At 40.9% G+C, this 19425-nt stretch overlaps 1 protein-coding gene across 1 annotated transcript in view; it reads right to left on the bottom strand.

Annotated features, from left to right (window-relative positions):
- CACHD1 (cache domain containing 1) overlaps window positions 1-19425 on the bottom strand; it is a 226490-nt gene that overhangs the window by 63500 nt on the left and 143565 nt on the right. The gene's annotated exons all lie outside the window — the stretch shown is intronic.

Raw genomic sequence — 19425 nt, 5'->3', positions numbered from 1 at the left:
CCCCTTAAAAACTACCTCAAGAACAGAAAACATGTTTCAGCTAAGTGAAGTTATTACTCTTAATATTGTAACGTGACATTATATGTCTTGGATTATTTTTCCAGTGCAAATGATTCATTTGCATTAGTCTCTGCCCACACTGAGCTGGTCCCTGTTGGGCTAGCACACACTAGCTGGCTTGGGGTACAGTCTCTAACTGTGGAAAACAATGATGTTAATAGGCCTCATCGCCAGAGGGACTAGCCCTGTGACCTTAACCTTGCCTTTACTTCGCAATGAAGGAAACAGCATACACAGCACTTAAAAAGACAGGCCATAATCATTTGGTAAAGCTGTTACTTATGGAATGATTTCTCTGTGCCAGGTGCTGGGATACAAGCTTCCTTATGTTACCTCATGTCATCCATAAAGCAACCCCAAGATGTAGGTGGTACTGTTATCACTACCTTGGAGTTGAGAAAATATGCTTAAGTGATTTGTCAAAGACCTCATCAGTAAATGGCCAAGTTGGGATTCAAACGTGGCTGTCCTGACTCCTGTGTTCCTTACATCATGCTGTACTGCCTTCCTTCCTATCTACACAGCAACCCTACCACTGACCTGTCTGCCATTCCCTCAGCCCAAGTGCCAGCTGCCTTGTTGTGTGCAATCCTATCCCGCAACCTCCATGAAGTCTTTCTTACCCTCTCCTGCAATCAGAATTCCCTCTCTTTTCTGAGTCCTTAGAATCTTTTGCTCTGCTCCATTCTGACTCAACTATTTATTACACACTTACTATGCGCTGGTCACTGCTTTACATTTGGCAAGATATACAAAGAGGAGCAAAAAACAAGCCTTATTGTAATAACTGATACACAAGCAGAGTTATACAGATGGAAATGGAACAAAAAGAAATTCAGTGGAGGGAAGATTCTGAGCAAAAGTAAAAAGGAAGGAATGCATGAGGTGTATTTGACCAGAAAATATATTAAGCTTTAAACACCCATGTGATCAAATAAGGACCTGTTTGTATGACTTTCGGGGCTGAGACATGACTCTAACAACAATGACGGATCTTTACCTCTATTGTAGACAAAGAGCTTTCACACAGGATATTTAAGTTTCACCAAATAATACATGATATGTAGTCTTATCTTCATATGGCAAATGAGGAAACTTAAGCTCAAATAAATTAAATGGCCCCTTATAACATTGCCATGTTTTATTTTCTTCATAGCACTTATCCCCATCTGAAATATTATTTGCTTAATACCAGTTCATCCTTCTCTTCTCCCTCCCCAGCCCCAGTTAAATGTTAAGGTCCATGCAATGAAGAACTTGGCCTTGTCCCCCATATAGGCTAGAACAATGCATGCACAGTGAGTGTAAGTAGTTCCTACACAAATGAATATCCACAGCTAGCAGGTGATAAGATCATGTCTTGACCATAGCTCTTCTGACTCTGTGTTTCTCACCAAATCCTTTGGCTTCAAATAAAAGTGAGTGGACTAATTACAGTATTATGTTTTTATACCATACGTAGCACCAGGAATTACATTCTGAAGTGGGAGCTGCAAAGATTTGCACGATATTGTGGGGGTGATGGTTCCCTGGGAACTCAGGAGCAACAGTCATGTGCCTGCCTCCCCTCCTCTAGAGCAACATGAACTCCAACAAGGTAAGACAATGGTCTACTCTGTCTCCTTGACACTAAGGACAGTGGCTGTCCTGTCCTGGAGGTTTGTTATATTAGCAGGACTGAATTCCTATTCTATCTCTGTATTTCTAAATTTTTTTTGAGACAGGGTCTCACTCTGTCACCCAGACAGGAATGTAGTGGTGCAATTACAGCTCACTGCAGCCTTGATCTCCTGGGCTCAAGCGATCCTCTTGCCTCAGCCTCCTGAGTAGCTAAGACTATAGGTGGGTACCACCACACTCAGCTAATTTTTTTATGTTTGTAGAGATAGGGTGTCACTATGTTGCTCAGGCTGGCCTCAAACTCTTGGCCTTCCAAAGTATGAGGATTACAGGCATGAGCCACCGTGCCCAGCCCTGAGACAGACAGGCCTTGCTTCTAGTCTCCACTGTCTCTAGTTCACTTCATTTACATCCACTATTATCCTGATGTCTGCTTGGCTTTGACCAACTTTTCATGATTTGTTCTTCTCCTACCATGGGCAGGGAACTGCTTTTTGGGATGGGAGTAAGGAGAGGGAAAATATTAAATCCTTACCTACAAAAGAAAGACTAATTGAGGGAGATTGGAAATACACACTAAACCTTTAATTAATCATTATCATAGTGTCTGATTAAGAGCTTGGGTGAGGTACAGAGAATGGCTATGGAAATCCAAAGATAGGAAAGATCTACCTGTTGTCATTGAGATGGTGTTGGGAACAAGTGCTGAGTGAGTGTCTATGACCCTCTAGGCATTATGCTAGATGCCTTCTACACAGTATGGTGGACTTTTGCCATTTGGGCATGTGCATTGGGAACATACCTACCTCTCAAGATGACCAATGTGCAAGAGGAGGGGAGTAGAGCTTTATAGCAGGGTTACTACAGAGTGAGTTCAGTTAGCAAGAGAGGAAGCCAGAGGCCAAGTTCCTCTCAATGATTTGTTGAAAGACAATGTACATATAAGTATACAGCACTTGCTGTTGCCATCTACATATGATGTAGAGCACAGAGTGACAATATATTCAACTCCTTTCCTTTTCTCCATCCAAGTGAGGTTCACCATTTTTAATGTTTTATTTACTTTGCAGAGGTCTTTCTGCCATTAGCAATGTTTTCTGAGGACTATTTCTTTGAGCCATGGCAAATATTTTGATTGCTTTCCAAAAATTAACACATGTGACAGCCATGAAAATATGTGGTTGGTGTTAAAATGCCAGTTTCATCTTTATTTCCTGCATGTACATACTCAGGTATGACTTTAGTGCTGGCTCCACCTATCACTGGAACAGTTTCAAAGCATGAGGCAAGATAAAGACATTGGTCAATAAACCTCATTTTAGGCTAATTGTTAACAATGACTTACACAGAAGAAAACGCTGGGACAACATGTGACTGGACCATAAAAGTGCCCCATGGTGCTGCCTCTATCAACCTGCCCACTACCTGAAACATATGCCCAGAACCAAAAAGAGTTATACCTATATGGGGTCTGATGAAACAAAATGGAGACTCGACTCTAGCAAACATCTACCAGGCATTTGCATGTGCCAGCTTTGTGCTTATGCTCCCACATATACCATTTAAATATCACCTCAGCAAACCAGTCTTTTAACATGCACTAAGTTTTCAGGTGTTTCAATTAGAATGGAGTGAATTCCATAGGCACTTAGGAACACTTTTTTAAAATTAATTTTTAAATTTTATACATTTAGAGGGTACAAATGCAGTTTTGTTATGTGGATATATTATGTAGTGATGAAGTCTGAGCTTTTAGTGTAACCATTACACAAATAGTATACATTGTACCCATTAGGTAATTTCCTTTTCTTTCCTTTTTTCTGAGACTGAGTACCACTCTATCACCCAGGCAGGAGTGCAGTGGCATGATCTCGGCTCACTACAACCTCTGCCTCCTGGGTTCAAGCGATTCTCCCACCTCAGCTTCCCAAGTAGCTGGGATTACAGGCATCTGCCACCATATCCATCTAATTTTTGTATTTTTAGTAGGGACGGGGTTTCACCATGTTGGCCAGGCTGGTCTTGAACTCCCAACCTCAAGTGATCTGGCTGCCTCAGCTACTCAAAGTGCTGGTATTACAGGCGTGAGCCACCACACCTGTCCTCACTAGGTCGTTTCTCATCCCTCGCCCGCCTCCCACCCTCTCACCTTTCCAAGTCTCCAATGTCTATCATTTCACTCTCTCTCTCCAAATCCACATATTATTTGGCTCCCACTTATACGTGACAACATTTAGTATTCAACTTTCTGCAGGAACACTTTAGAATTCTGACTCATCCCCTATCCCTAACTGCTTTAAATGATCAGATCTCTGTATAGAAACTTTCCTTCAGTCTGGCACAGTGATCAGCCAACTTCTGTAATGGGCCAGATAGTAAATATTTCTGGCTTTGCAGACCATAAGGTCTTTGTCATAATGACCCAAATCTGTCCTTGAGAGGGCAGACATAGACGTTTGTAAATGAATGAATGGGCTGTGTGCCAATACAAGTTTATTTACAAAAATCATTGGCAAGCTAGATTTGGTCAGCAGTCCTCCAACAAAGCTATGTAAAGCACACTACACATAGGACTTAAAGTATTTCCAAAGCCTTAGAATTTTAGCTGTTACATCCCTTTCCCTTCCTAGATCCCTCATGCATACCAAGGGGCTGTAACACATTTTATCCTCACAAAAGTCCTAGGAGTAAAAATTATTATCTCCAAGTGACAGCTGAGGAAACAGGCTTGGGGAGCTTGTTTTTGACATGCCTGAGGTTTCACAGTGGGCAAGAAGGGGCCATGAGAGTCAAGGCAGTCTGTGACCACAATGCCTGTCTTCTTGTCTCTCTGCCAGGAAACTTGCCCTTTGTGAGACATCTGGCTGACATGAGTGTGTGTAAACATGGAAGAGGCTTTTTCTCCACCTAGTCTCCTGGGGTCTGAAGTTTTAACCTTGATCTCACATTAGCACTGTTCTCCAGACAGTCCTGCCAACCCCTTAATAAAAAGGCAAACATTGCCTTTGGAAGTAAAGGAAAGCTCAATGACCTCATTTAAAAGTAACATCTGTAACAATAAACAGGCTACAGTGAAACTATTAAAAGGGGAGCCAATGGGAGCAAGAATGTTTTAAAAATAAATCAGAACTCATATAGTGCATGATACATTCAGTCTCACCACAAAAGATCATTCTGGTTCATTATAATCATTCCAACACTATAGCACAGTTTCAGGCAAGGTTTCTCCAATTCGCCTGCTGAGGACTCCTTTGGCATCTGATTAAATTACCTCCATTATTTGGTACTAGCAGAAGATGATGGATATGATGGTAATGAGACCCCTGGGGCCCAGAAGTAATCTATCAATGTGCTGTGCATCCCAGGCGGCCCCTCTCTGACCTAGATGTGGAGGTGAATGAGAGCCTTATTATCCACACAGGCAACCCAGAAGGGGCTTCCCCCATTCCTATGAGTCAGTTAGGTGTCTAGCCACTGGATAACTCAGGCTGGTGTCCAACCACAGGGTCCTGCACACTCACTCTTTCCTCAAAAATGTTGGAAGTGGTCCAGGAAAAAAGCTGGGCAGACGCCCAACCCGTTGAGCGGTGATGCACAGCATTAGGCTTTAGGCGATTAATGGGCAGGGTCTGTATCTGTCTAAATTGCTCTATACACCTACCTCAGACAGACACATGTGCAGGAGGCAATAAATGGTTTTTTCCTAAGTGAAGTTTATCCCCAAGTTAGAAGTTACTGCACTCACTTAAGTCTTCCTCCGGTGTTTACCTCTTCCTACCTTCTACTCTGCATTATCATTGTTATAGGTACATTCCAGCTCCTCCATTCCTAGATTCCAAGATCCTTGAGGGCAAGATCTATACCTGACTCATCTCTGTATCCTAAAGCAGAGACTCCCAGTTCTTTTCACATTGAGGCACATATTCTTTGAGAACTGCAGGATTGATATCTGTAGCACACAGGCTGGGATGATCTATACTTTTGTGTGTTAAGTTCTAAAATCTTACTTTCTTTTAATGCCAATTATTATTAATTATTATTATTATTTTTGAGACGGAGTCTTGCTCTGTTGCCCATGCTGGAGTGCAGTGGTGCCATCTTGGCTCACTGCAACCACCGCCTCCCAGGTTCAAGTGATTCTCCTACCTCAGCCTTCTGAGTAGCTGGGAGTACAGGGGCTGGTTACCACGCTCAGCTCATTTTTGTATTATTAGTAGAGATGGGGTTTTACCATGTTGGCCAGGCTGGTCTCAAACTCCTAACCTCAGGTCATCTGCCCACCTCAGCCTCCCAAAGTGCTAGGATTACAGGCATGAGCCACCAAACCCAGCCTAATACCAAACTTAATAAAAAAAATAAATTAAATATTATGACTACATCAATATAGAAGCAATGATAATTTTAAATAGGTCTTAAAATGCTAGACACTCCCTTCTCCAAACACCACTGCCTTGTTTAAGAAAGTCTGCCAATGCAACCAGCATAGAAATAGTTAGGTAAATGGAGAGATAAAAAGTCTTCTTATGGGAGTTCATGGGTCTATACATGTCAAAATGTACTAACTGCACATGTTAAACATGTGAAGTGTACTGGATGTCAATTATACATCAATAAAAGTATTTTGATAATGAAACAGTGAAAATGTATTGAGCATCATACAAAACAGTTTCATATATGGTGTACTACTTTTTATAATTACTCTATGGGATTGTTATTACATTCCCATCTTATAGATGCAGAACTAACATGCTCAAGGCTGCAAGAACACAGCATGATTTGATTGATTTAGGTATGCCTGCCTCTAACACTACATATAGTACTGCCGTGTGTTAAGAAATACATGCTGGATGAATCAGCAATCAACAGATAAAAAACTTACTGAGTATTCCTGAGAGGCAGAATAAATGTATAAACATGCAGGTATTTTTCAATCAAAATAACAGATTTGTTTGTTTGTAAAAATATAATGTAAATAAGTACAATTAAGGGAATGTATAACAAAACAAAATAATTTTATAATTGGAATAAAACTGAAGGCGAAACTGACCACTAAACTGCTGAACGGCTAAAACTGGCCAACACCAGCTGGGTAGTTCAGGCTGGCTTGCCTGGAAAATCGCACAGACACAAGCTACTGCTTAATAGGCAGAACTGGTAGTAATTACAGCATATGTGACTCTGAGCCACCTTAAACACTAAACAGCATACGTTAGATAAGAGATGGGGTTTTTATGTAACTGAGATAGTAGTTGCGCTCTTAATTATTTTGAGGTGCTCAACGGGTTAGAGACATGTGCATTAGGTGGATTTTATTTTTCACTGTCAACTTGAGCAAGTATAAGAAAGCCATTTGGAAATGGCCTGGTGCTATTTTGCATTTTCTATTTAATTCCGGTTGGTACTTATCAACTAGAAAAAAGACCCTGGTAAATCAGAATGGACTGGGAATGAAAAGCCACAGGTTCAAGTCCCATCTCTTAAGACTGGCAAGCTGTCTGGCCTTAAATTTACTCTCTATCTAGCATCCAAAGGCTTCTTTCTAAAATGTAAATCGAATCCCCTATTGCTTTACTTAAAACCTTTCAAAGGTTCCCTACTGTACTATACTTAGCATTAAATTCAAACTCTACAAGGCCCTGCATGACCTGGCTTCTTCCTATTCTCCAACCTCACCTCTTCCCCCTTCAACTCACTACACTGTACATCAAGAGCCAATTCTTTCAGTTCCACAAATGTGCTCTTGGTACAAGATGATCCTTAGGCCCGGAAAAATTCTTTCTTCACTTCTCATATAGCTCTTTTTTATCCTTCCGGTTTTGCCTGAAATTCCACTTTCTCAGAGATCCTTCCCTGACCACTCTCAATTCTTATCCTCTCTTATAGTACCCAGTATTTTTCTTCATAGCAAAAACTGGTAATGTCCTGTGTATTCTTTATGTAGCTATGTGTTAGTATCTCTTACATAGAGGAGCTGTAAGCTCCACGGGGAAGGAAGTACACAGATTTACAACTAAAGAGGAAGAATAAACTTCCAACTGGGTTTGATCAAGTTTATACAAAAAAAGGGGAAAAAGGGAGCATCCTCACTCCTACTGACTTAGATGATATAAGTCAGCACTATGAGACAATTATCAGTGGCCCAAGACTATATATATATATGGAATGTCCAAGTGGTACCAGAGAAAGGCTATTTAAATGAACATATGGAGAAAACTTAACATTAGTCTTTTAAAAACATGAAGCCATCACAGGTAGCTCATTGTGATCACTGATGAGCAAGGGCAAGAGGAAACATTTTCTTATTTCAAGTATTCTCATTACAAGCATTTTAAGTATTTGCGATTTCAAGTATTAATTATCAGAGCAACCATAAAATCTTTTGCTGTAAAGCCCTTACAAGCAGGAATGATGCCTAATAATTTAAGATTATTTGGATAGAGTCCAGCAGACTATCAGTGGGCCAGTGGAAGGTGAATTTGGCCCTAAAAATTTTGCTTTCAAATTTTGCTGCAGACTGGGTAGTGGGAATCTTTCTATTTGCCTGTTAGTTCACAACAATCCTCCTCCAACCAACTCTATGTCACAGGATCTTAATAGTTTCTGTTCCATAAATGCTTTGGTAGTCTAGAGAAGACAGAATCTCTGTAAAACATACAAATAAAACATTTAAGATTAAAAAGGAAGCCTATTATAAAAAATAGTTTCCAAAGTATTACAAATTTAAGTTTATGATAATATATGTGTTTCTTTACTAATGCATTAAGAAAGATTAATGCATTAAGAAAGAAAGATTATGGTAGGTCTCATACCTTCCGTAAGTTGGAAATCATGATGATCATACACGATATTTCAAGACATAGTCAACAACTGTTATGTGAGATGAAAATCACCATGACTTCTTTGATGACAAAAATCACTGGTATGAAAAGTACACTATGGATTGTTACCTTAATTTATGATTGAATTAAGGATTAATTAAAATAAAGTTCTAATTTATTTAACATCGGAATGCATGATTCTCTTAATTCTATCTGTGAACTCTTTAGGAGGGGATGAGGTCTGTCTCTAAGGGACAAGGCACTCTTGTTGATTTTGATATTCATATGAATTAGAAATCTGCTTACAAAGGAGGTTTCACTGTAAGGGCACTTCTGTGGTGATCACTCTTACTAAGTTGATTTCTAAACAGCTACATGTAGGTGGGGCAGGAAGATATCTCTATACTCATTGTTTCCAAAGTCAATACGGTCTCTATTTTTATTAAGTTCACAGCAGCTCAGAAAAAATCAAACTGCTTTAAAAAATTAAAAGGTTTAAGGCCTATGATGGCTGGATGAAAAAACTGCTAAGATATGGTGCTGCCAGCCCACTTCTCTTTCTCTAAATCTTTACCAACTAAAAATTCCCAGGGTGCCAAGTAGATGATAACAAGTAAACAGGGAGATGGGATTTAGATAAAAATCACAATAACAGATCAGGCATCATTCTAGGTATTTTGCTTATATATTTTTGAAGTCTCGTTAACAATTTATTTTATAAAGTCAATATATTTATAAAGTCAATATAAATTATTTTATAAAGTGAATATAAGACAGATGAAGCAACTTATCTATGTCCATACAGTTATCATAAATTTTATAAAGTCAATATTTTATAAAATCAATATAAATTATTTATAAAGTCAATATAAGACAGGTGAAGCAACTTATCTATGTCCATACAGTTATCATAACTAGAGGAGGCAAACTCTGACCAATAGATCTAGTAAGTCATCTTGCTTTTTCCCCCTCCTTCTTGCCTTATGAAATATTTTATTGAGTCCTTATTATGTGTAAGGCACAGTGTAGGGATCATGCCCTCTGCTTTTGGGTCTAGAACACTTTCTACTAAGCCAAGGGAAGATTCATGGCATGCAGCAGTGAGAACACAGATGAGGGTACTTGAGAGAGAGGTGCTCTTAGATCTGACCTCCAGTGCTTACCACCATTCCAAGATGCTCTTGCCCAGAGTATCCCAACAGGTAAGGCTCTCAAATATAGGCTCTATTTGATACCCACACTATAAAATACTAACAAAGTAATATAAAATAGAAACTGGTCTTCTGACAAGCTCTGTTCCCTCTATCATCCTCTGTGTAAGGACTTCAACAAGCTGACTATTTCTTAGTTACTATGCTAATTCTAAGCAAAACCCCATAATTTTGTAATAACCACTGGCTTATTTTTCTTCAGCCACAGCACACAAACTGTTGTCAGATAAGCCCCTGAAAAAATATGCCTTCCTCCTTTCAAGCATTCTTACTTTCCATTTGTTGAGTCTTGAGACCCTCCAGCATACAGTATACTAAACTCTCCATGAATAATTCTAACAGATGGGCCCCAGATACCCTGACCCCCAGACACTTTCCTTCCATCATCTAACTGGTTCTTATGTCATCAGCCTCTGCAGTCAAAAACAAAACCAACCATGTCCCCCAAACTCCTTGCCTGTTCTCTTTAACGCTTAAACCACCTCATCTAGGGGAAAAAGATGAAATTTTGTTGGGTTGTGACTTTTGTTTTTCTCAACAATATTGTCCACCAGAGGTAGGGACACACAGAACATGCTCGTAATGGAAAGCTTATTGCCTCCCACCTCAAGGAATTCTGGGCTTCTTCATGCCCAGCCCAACACCACTCAGAATAACACACCAAGCTGTCGACCTTCTGCAGCTTGCCAAATAGAAAATGCAATAGCTATCCTAAATACACAGAGGCACAGACACACGAAAATACACATACTTCTTCAACAGAACAAAATTGACTTAGCACCTCTTAGTAATGTTCTGTGCAATAGCAAATATTTTGGAGGAGAAGAAAATAAATTAACATTCTGAGGATTCCAAACAAAATCTCCGGCATCATACCTTATCCCACCTTCCTAGTTCACATCTCTTACTCACATCTTGAGTACTGTTTGGCCATATACGATTCTGGAGGGGCCATATATTTCAGGGACCACTGGATACGCTTTATGCTGCTCCAGAAGTGGTAAGCATATTGAGCACTTGACCATGTACCAGGAAAGGCTTTATATCTGCATTGCCTCAGTTAATTACTACAACAACAACCCTATGAGGTAGGTTTTATTTATTATTCAGGAAACCAAGGCATAGATGGGTTAATTTTCCAAGTATTTAATAACTAGGATAAGCCAGAATGTGTACGTTGACCAAAGAGATGTAATTATTATAATTTTCTTCTTTCTTTTTTTTTCTTCTCTCTCTCTCTATCTGTCTCTCTCTCTTTCTTCAAGTTTCACTCCTGTTGCCCAAGCTGGAACGCAGTAGCACGATCTCAGCTCACTACAACCTCCACCTCCTGGGTTCAAGCGATTCTCCTGCCTCAGCCTCCTGAATGGCTGGGATTACAGGTGCGTGCCACTATGCCTGGCTAATTTTTTGTAATTTCAGTAGAAATGGGGTTTCACCATGTTGGCCAGGCTGGTCTCAAACTCCTGACCTCAGGTGATCTGCCTGCCTTTGGCCTTCCAAAGTGCTGGGATTACAGGCATGAACCACCATGCTCAACCATTATTACCATTTTCTAAGCTAAGGATATTCTGGTTCAGAAAGAGAAGAGTGACTTAAACCCTAAGCCCCGAAAGGGACCTAGACCATGTTGCTCATCTGCCACCACACTGATGATGCTAGTTAAGGCCCATTGCAAAAGTTAAACTAATGACGGTTGGCCAAGCCTGCTCCTGGGGGCAACTCAATGATCCTTTCCTATCTCCTTATTATTATTTTAGTCTAAGACTAAGGAGCAGGCATCCTCAAATCCCTGATTCTGTTCTGAGTTCACAGCTCTTTGTGTCCATTCTAGGTTAATTATATAATACAAAAATAACCAGTCCATTCTGTCCTTGATTCACTTGAGACAGCCTGCTCACGGGCTCAGGGAATCTAGAATGAACTTCTGTGATAATCCAAAACAGTGGGGCTTCTTCCTAACATTCCCAGAGGACCCAAAGGTCCAGGTGATCTTCAAATGTTTATAAAAGAAAAAACAGAAAATTAACAAAACTGTAGTTCTCAAGCCTAGATCATCACAATTTTTGGAACCCACAGATTACCAAGCCAACATTCTGATTCATTGTATCTGGGTGGTGGCTGAAGAATAGTTTTGATGGTTTGTTTGTTTGTTTGTTTGTTTGTTTTTTTGCAAAGTACCCCAGGTAACTCAGTTTGGCTTGGGGCAACTAATCCAAGACCTTAAACTCAATTCTCCCATCTGTTTGCTTAGCTTCTTTCTCTGTCTTTGGCATATAAATGTTTTCAAGTTTCTCTAACTTAAAAAAAATTAGCAATAACAATGAAAAACATTCCTAGATCCTGTGTTATCAGTAATCTTTCCCCTTGTCTCTGCTACGCAACTAAGAAGAGTGGTCTACACGGATTCTCTACTTCTTGCTGTCACACACAACCTGCAGCTAGCCATTCTGTTTTTGCCAGGGCCCCTTTCCACTGCCTTCCTTGCACTCTTGGATGACCTTAATAGTCTGGTCCCAGGTACTCCTTCTTCCGGGCTAACCATATTTCCTTCTATTTTCCATAAAGCTCTTTTGCCTCCCCTATAGATCAGTTAACGTCTCCTCTAAAAAATGAAGATTATAACTGCTCTTGGTATCTATAGTAAGAATAAAATGAAAGCATAACATGGTTTATGAGATACTAAGAAGCAATGGACTGATTGTCTTGAATACATTGAGTGTTTGGACTCATCACAGACAGTTTCATGTGACTCTAGAATACCATTATTCATCTGTATAGTCTGTGTGACTCCATATCATGGGACATTTATGTGTGCTGATTTGCTACTTAGCTAGGGAAACCACTGCCAACTTACAGAAAACCACGATCACAATCCTTTTTTCACTGAAGTCCTTCAAACATCTTGGTTATTCTGTTATACAGAAGAGAAGACAAAACCACAACAACCCTAGTGCCTTTCATTCTTTCTTTCAATAAGAATTTACTGTGTACCTGCTATGGACAAGGCACTGGACTGGGCACTTGGCATACAATAAATAAATAAAAAGAAGCACAAGGTCAAGTAGGTATCTAATTTAAAAAATCAAAAATCTTCAGTAAGAATGTGCCACAGAGTAAAGTCGTGAAGAGTCGGAGCTGAGCCAACACAATCCTGGAGGGCCACCCCAGCTTCCAAGCAGTTCTGGGGTTGGCAGAGGCCTTCCTTGAGACTGTGTAGAAGCCCTGCTCTCTCCCACTCTCAATTCTGCTTTCCTTCCTTTCCCCATAGGCTGCCAAGGTCCATGTCACGGTCTGCTTCCTAAGAAAGCCAAGCTGCTACAACAAACGAGAAATTCTTATCTAGAAGGGTCAGGGAAGGTGACAAGGAAGTTGGGTCCTGAGGAATAAGCAATGTTTTACATGTCAGAGATGGCTGGCAGTGTGCTGTAGGATGAAACAACAATGTGATCAAAAGTATGGAGCAGGGATGGAGATGGGTGATTCTGAAGAAATGAAAGGGATTTCCTGAGGCTAGAGCCCAGAGGACTTAAGGAAAGGGAGCAGAAGATGGGGTTGCAGGGTCTCCAACTTGAGCTTAGATGTAAAGGAGAGCCATCAGAGGCTTCTGGGAAATGCAGTTACAGAGGAGATTTTTCAAAATACTCAGTGTGTGTTCAGGATGTATGGAAAAAGAGGGAAGAGAAGCAGGAAAACCTTTTGGGAGGCTTCTACATTAATTATTCTTCTAGAAAAGAAATGAGGATCTAAATTTACCACAGTAGCAGGGGAAAAAGAAAGGGGATTCAAGACTCATTGTTAGACTACAGAATCTGAGCCGAATTTCCTCTTCGATGAATAGAGGACAATGAGACCTATGTCACAAGTCGGTGTACCGAACAAGTGCCACTCATAGGCAGATGCCTAGCCGGTGTCTAGACCAAACAAGAGCAATACACAGGCAAATGCACAAGCCTAACGAGAAGACCAGTGCATAAGCAGGTGCCCAGCAGGGTGTCTAGATCAAACAGGAGCAAGCCATAGGCAAATGTAAAGCAGGGTATCTAGACCACAAGAACAACCCATAGGCAGATATCCAGCAGGGTGTCTAGAATAAACAAGAACAACTCATAGGCAGATGTCCAGCAAGGTGTACAGAACAAAGAGCAACTTATGGGCAAATGTCCAGCAAGGTATTTAGACCACAACAAGAACAACCCATAGGCAGGTGTCCAGCCAGGTGTCTAGACCACAACAAGAAAAGCAACACACAGGCAGTTGTCCAGCCAGGTGTCTACACCAAACAAGAAGAACAATGCATAGGCAGACACCCACTCAGGTGTCTAGACCAAATAAGAAGAGTAACACACAGGCAGATGCTCAGCCAGGTGTGCAGAACAAACAAGAAAAGCCCATAAGCAAATGCCCAGTCAGCAGGCATCTAGACCAAACAAGAGCATCCCACAGGCAGGTGTCCAGCCAGGTGTCTAGACCAAACGAGAGAAACACACAGGGAGATGCCCAACCAGGTGTCTAGACCAAGCAAGAAAAGCAATCCATAGGCAGTGCCCAGCAGGGTATCTAGACCAAGGGAGAAGAGCAACTCACTGGCAGATGCCCAGCCAGGTGTCTAGACAAAACAAGAACAACCCACAGGCAGATGTTTAGCCAGGTGTGATGTCCATGGCTAAAACTGGGAGTTTAGCACAGGGAGATGCCCATCCAGGGGTCTAGTACTTAGTCAACACTTGACAAATATTCACTCATTTATTCACACTCTCACTTGGACAATGATGCGAGTTAGGTCAAAATGAATAAAACCTAGAGAAGTACTGAGTGGAAAATGCTGAGGAAAAAATTCTCAGTGAAACCAGAATGAAGGCAATACTGACTAGGACAGGGAACCCAGACTGTGGAGCAAACTCAGAGGAAAGTTTGTTCTGTGGTACCTACAGGACAATCACAGAGATATGTGTGTCCTGAAGTTGGTTATTCAATAAATAAACTCAGAAATAGATCAGGTCTGGAGCTAGAGATTGTGAATTCACCAGCGTCTGGCAGGAGCTGGGAAGCTGGCTAAACTTAGAACATTCAGGAAGATAACGATTAGTGAGGTGAGGATGGTAAGAGAGGATATGTGGGGACATCTACTCTGAGCAACAGAATAAACAAAAACGACCCCAGAAGAAAAATAATAAGGATTAAGCAAAGACATAAGAGGATAAATAGCAGAAAATAATTTTATAGAAACCAAAGGACAAGAGAGTTTCAAAAAAGAGGCTTACATGTCAACTACTACAAAATAGTCAAGTAACATTGTAGAGGAGTTACTTGAAATCCTTCTATGGAGCAATGGTATCCTGCATTTTAAACACATAGCCATACCTTGGAGATATTGCAGCTCATTTCTAGAACGCTGCAACAAAGTAAGTAAGGCAATAAAGTGAGTCACAAGAAGTTTTTGGTTTCCCAGTGCATATAAAAGTTATTTTTACACTATACTATAGTCTGTTAAGTATGCAATAGCCTGATGTCTTAAAAATATTGTCATATCTTAATTACAAAATATTTTATTGCTAAAAAATGCTAATGATAATTTAAGCCTTCAGCAAACTATAGTCTTTTTGCTGGTGGACGGTCTTGCCTTGATGTTGGTGGCTGCCAACTGATCAGAATGGTGGTAGCTGAAGGTTGGGGTAGCTGTGGGAATTTCTTAAAATAAAACAACAATAAAGTTTGCTATATAGATTGACTTCCTTTTACAAAAGATTTCTCTGTAGCATGTGATGTTATATGACAGCATTTTACCTATAGTAGAACTCCTTTAAAAAACTGGAGCCAATCCTCTCAAACCCTGTTGCTGTTTCGACTAAATTCATGCAACGTTCTAAATCCCTTTTTGTTATTTCAACAATGTTCACAGCATCTTCACTAGTACATTCCATCTCTAGAAATTATTTTCTTTACTCATCCGTAACAGGCAACCCCTCATCTGTCTAAGTTTTATAATGAGATTGTACCAATTGAGACACATCTTTAGGCTCTTCTTCTAATTCTAGTTTTCCTGATATTTATACCACATTTGCAGTGACTTCTTCCACTGAAATCTTGCTCCCTCAAAGTCATCCATGAAGGTTAGAATCAACTTCTGCCAAACTCCTTTTAATGTTGATATTTTGACCTTCCATGAATCCCAAATGTTCCTAATGGCATCTAGAAAGGTGAATCATTTCTAGAAGGTTTTAATTTATTTTGCCCTGATCCATCAGAGGAATCACTATCTATGATAGCTATAGCCTTATGAAATGTATTTCTTAAATAATTATAACTGAAAGTAAAAATTACTCCTTGATCCATAGGCTGCAGAATGGACGTTGTGCTAGCAGGCATGAGAACAACATTAATCTCCTTGTACATCTCCATCAGAGCTCTTAGGTGACCAGGTGCATTGTCGATGGGTAGTAAAATTTAGAAAGAAATATTTTTTTTTTTTTTTTAGCAGCGGGGCTCCGCAGTAGGCTTAAAATATTCAGTAACACATGCTGTAAACAGATGCCTCTAGGCTTTTTGAAAAAAGGCAGATAATTAATTCTAAGCAGAAAGCCAAACAAACAAATGCATATAACTCATTTTCCCTGAAAACATCTGAGTACTGTTCTATATACTACTACCTAGACTTATCCTTTAATGACCTAGGTATTTTCCTTACATACACATTATAAAACTTAGCAACTAGCAGGTAAGTGACCACCAACCTTGATTCAAATCAATTGACATTATATAAGCACCTATACAGTGAAGACAGAAAGAGATGTAACCATGAGGATATAAAAATAGATAAATGCTTCTGTGATCTCATAGTATGACAGAGAAGGCAAATGCATATAAAAATGGTATTGATATATGGACTTTTATGAAAAAAACTTCTATTATAGAGATGCTTTGTATTAAGATAATAACTTGCATTTGATTTATACTTTTATGGTTCATGACATGGTTTGACTCTCTGTCCCCACCCAAACCTCATCTTGAATTATAATCTTCACGTGTTAAGGAGAAGCCTGTCGTGAGGTAATTGGATCATGGGACAGTTTCCCCCATGGTATTCTCATGATAGTAAGATCTCACTAAATCTGATGCATTAAAAGTATTTGGGGGCCGGGCACAGTGGCTAACGCCTGTAATCCCAGCACTTTGGGAGGCCGAGGCGGGCGGATCACGAGTTCAAGAGATTGAGACCATCCTGGTCAACATGGTGAAACTCCGTCTCTACTAAAAATACAAAAAATTAGCTGGGCACAGTGGTGTGTGCCTGTAATCCCAGCTACTCAGGAGGCTGAGGCAGGAGAATTGCCTGAACCCGGGAGGCGGAGGTTGCGGTGAGCTGAGATCACGCCATTGCACTCCAACCTGGGTAATAAGAGTGAAACTGTGTCTCAAAAAAAAAAAAAAAAAAGTATTTGGCAGTTTCCCCCACTGCCACCTCCTGCTGCCATGTAAGCCATGGCTTGCTTGCCCTTTGCCTTCCAACATGATTACAAGTTTCATGAGGCCTCCACAGCCACGTGGAACTGTGAGTTAATTAAGCCTCTTTTCTTCACAAATTCCCCAGTCTCAGGTAGTATCCTTATAGCAGTGTAATAACAAACTAATACAGAAAACGGGCGCTGAGGTAGTCAGGCATTGCTATAAAGATACCTGAGAATGTGGAAGTGACTTTGGGACTGGGTAACCAGCAGAGGTTGGAACAGTTTGAAAGACTCTGAAGAAAACAGGAAGATGAGGGAAAGTCTGGAACTTCCTAGAGACTTGTTGAATGGCTTGAACCAAAATGCTGACAGTAATATGGACAATGAGGTCCAGGCTGAGGTGGTCTCACATGTGGATGAGGAACTTATTGGAAACTGGAGCAAAGGCCACTCTTGCCATGCTTTAACAAAGAGATTAGCACCATTTTGCTTCTGCCCTAGCAATCTGTGGAACTTTCAACTTGAGAGAGATGATTTAGGGTATCTGGCAGAAGAAATTTTTAAGCAACAATGCATTCAAGAGTTGACCTGGCTGTTTCTAAAATTGTATGTTTATATGTGTGAACAAAGAGATTATCTGAAACTGGAATTTACATTTAAAAGGGAAGCAGAGCATAAAAGTCTGGAAAATGTGCAGCCTGACCATGTGGTTGAAAAGAAAAATCCATTTCCTGGGGAGAAATTTAAGGCAGCTGCAGAAATTTGCCTAAGTAACAAGGAACTGAATGTTAATAGCCAAGACAATGAGGAAAATGTCTCCAGGGCATGTTAGAGACCTTCAGAGCAGCTCCTCCCATCACAGGCCCAGAGGCCTAGGAGGAATAAATGGTTTCTTGGGCCAGGCCCAGGGCCCCACTGCTCTCTGCAGCCTCAAGATGTGGTGCCCTGTGTCCCAGTCACTCAAGTTCCAGCCATCGCTAAAAGGGGCCAAGGTGCAGCTCAGGCCATTGCTTCAGAGGGTGCAAGCCCCAAGCCTTGGTAGGTTCCATGTGGTGTTGGGTCTGTGGGTGTGCAGGCAACAAGAGCTGAGGTTTGGGAGCCTCTGCCTAGATTTCAGAGAATGTATGGAAACACCTGGATGTCAAGGCAGAAGTATGCTGTCGGGGTAGGGCCCTCATGAAGAACCTCTGCTAGGGCAGTGTGGAAGGAATATGTAGGGTGGGAGCCCTCACACAGAGTCCCCACTGGGTCACTGCCTAGTGGAGTAGTGAGAAGAGGGCCACCATCCTCGAGACCCCAGAATGGTAGATCCACTGATAGCTTACACCATGTACTTGGAAAAGCCACACTCAAGGCTAGCCTGTGAAAGCAGCCAGGAGGCGGGCTTATCCAACAAAGCCACAGGAGTGAAGCTGCCCAAGGTCACAGGAGCCCACCACTTGTATCAGCATGCCCTGGATTTCAGACATGGAGTCAAAGGAGATCATTTTGGAACTTTAAAGTTTAATGATTGTCCTGTTGGATTTTGGACTTCCATGGGGCCTGTAGCCTCTCTGTTTTGGCCAATTTCTCCCATTTGTAAGAGGTCTATTTAACCAATGCCTGTATCCCCATTGTATCTAGGAAGTAACTAACTTGCTTTTGATTTTACAGGCTTGTAGATGGAAGGGACTTGCTTTGTCTCAGATGAGACTTTGGACTTGGACTTTTGAGTTAATCCTGGAATGAGTTAATCCTTGGAATAAGACTTTGGAATTCATCTTGAACTGTAGTTCCGATAATCCCCATGTGGCATGGGAGGGACCAAGTAGGAAGTAACTGAATCATGATGGTGGTTACTTTCATGCTGCTCTTGTGATAGTGAGTGAGTTCTCAGGAGATTTGACTGTTTTATAAGGGGCTTTTCCTTTCTGCTTCACTCTGCACTTCTCCTTGCTGCTGCCATGTGAATAAGGACTTGTTTGCTTCTCCTTTCACCATGGTTGTAAGTTTCCTGAGGCCTCCCCAGCCATGCTGAACTGTGAGTCAATTAAATCTCTTTCCCTTATAAATTACCTAGTCTCGGGTATATCTTTATTAGCAGCGCTGCTCACTCGGCTTCAGGGAGACAGCCCTCTTGGTCCTCTTTCTGTCCTGCTCGGCTCCCTTTCCTGCTTCCTCATAGTTCCACAATACGTCTAAATGTGGGAGTTTAAATAAACAAATTAAGGTCTATACAATCTATTTTTCAGAACATTGTGGTATATCTATGAATAAGATTTTACTGCA

Source organism: Aotus nancymaae, unplaced genomic scaffold, assembly GCF_030222135.1.
Source record: "Aotus nancymaae isolate 86718 unplaced genomic scaffold, 86718_ANA_hifiasm-v0.15.2.pri h1tg000007l, whole genome shotgun sequence".
NCBI lineage: Eukaryota > Metazoa > Chordata > Mammalia > Primates > Aotidae > Aotus > Aotus nancymaae.
This window is presented reverse-complemented; position numbering and strand designations above follow the sequence as displayed.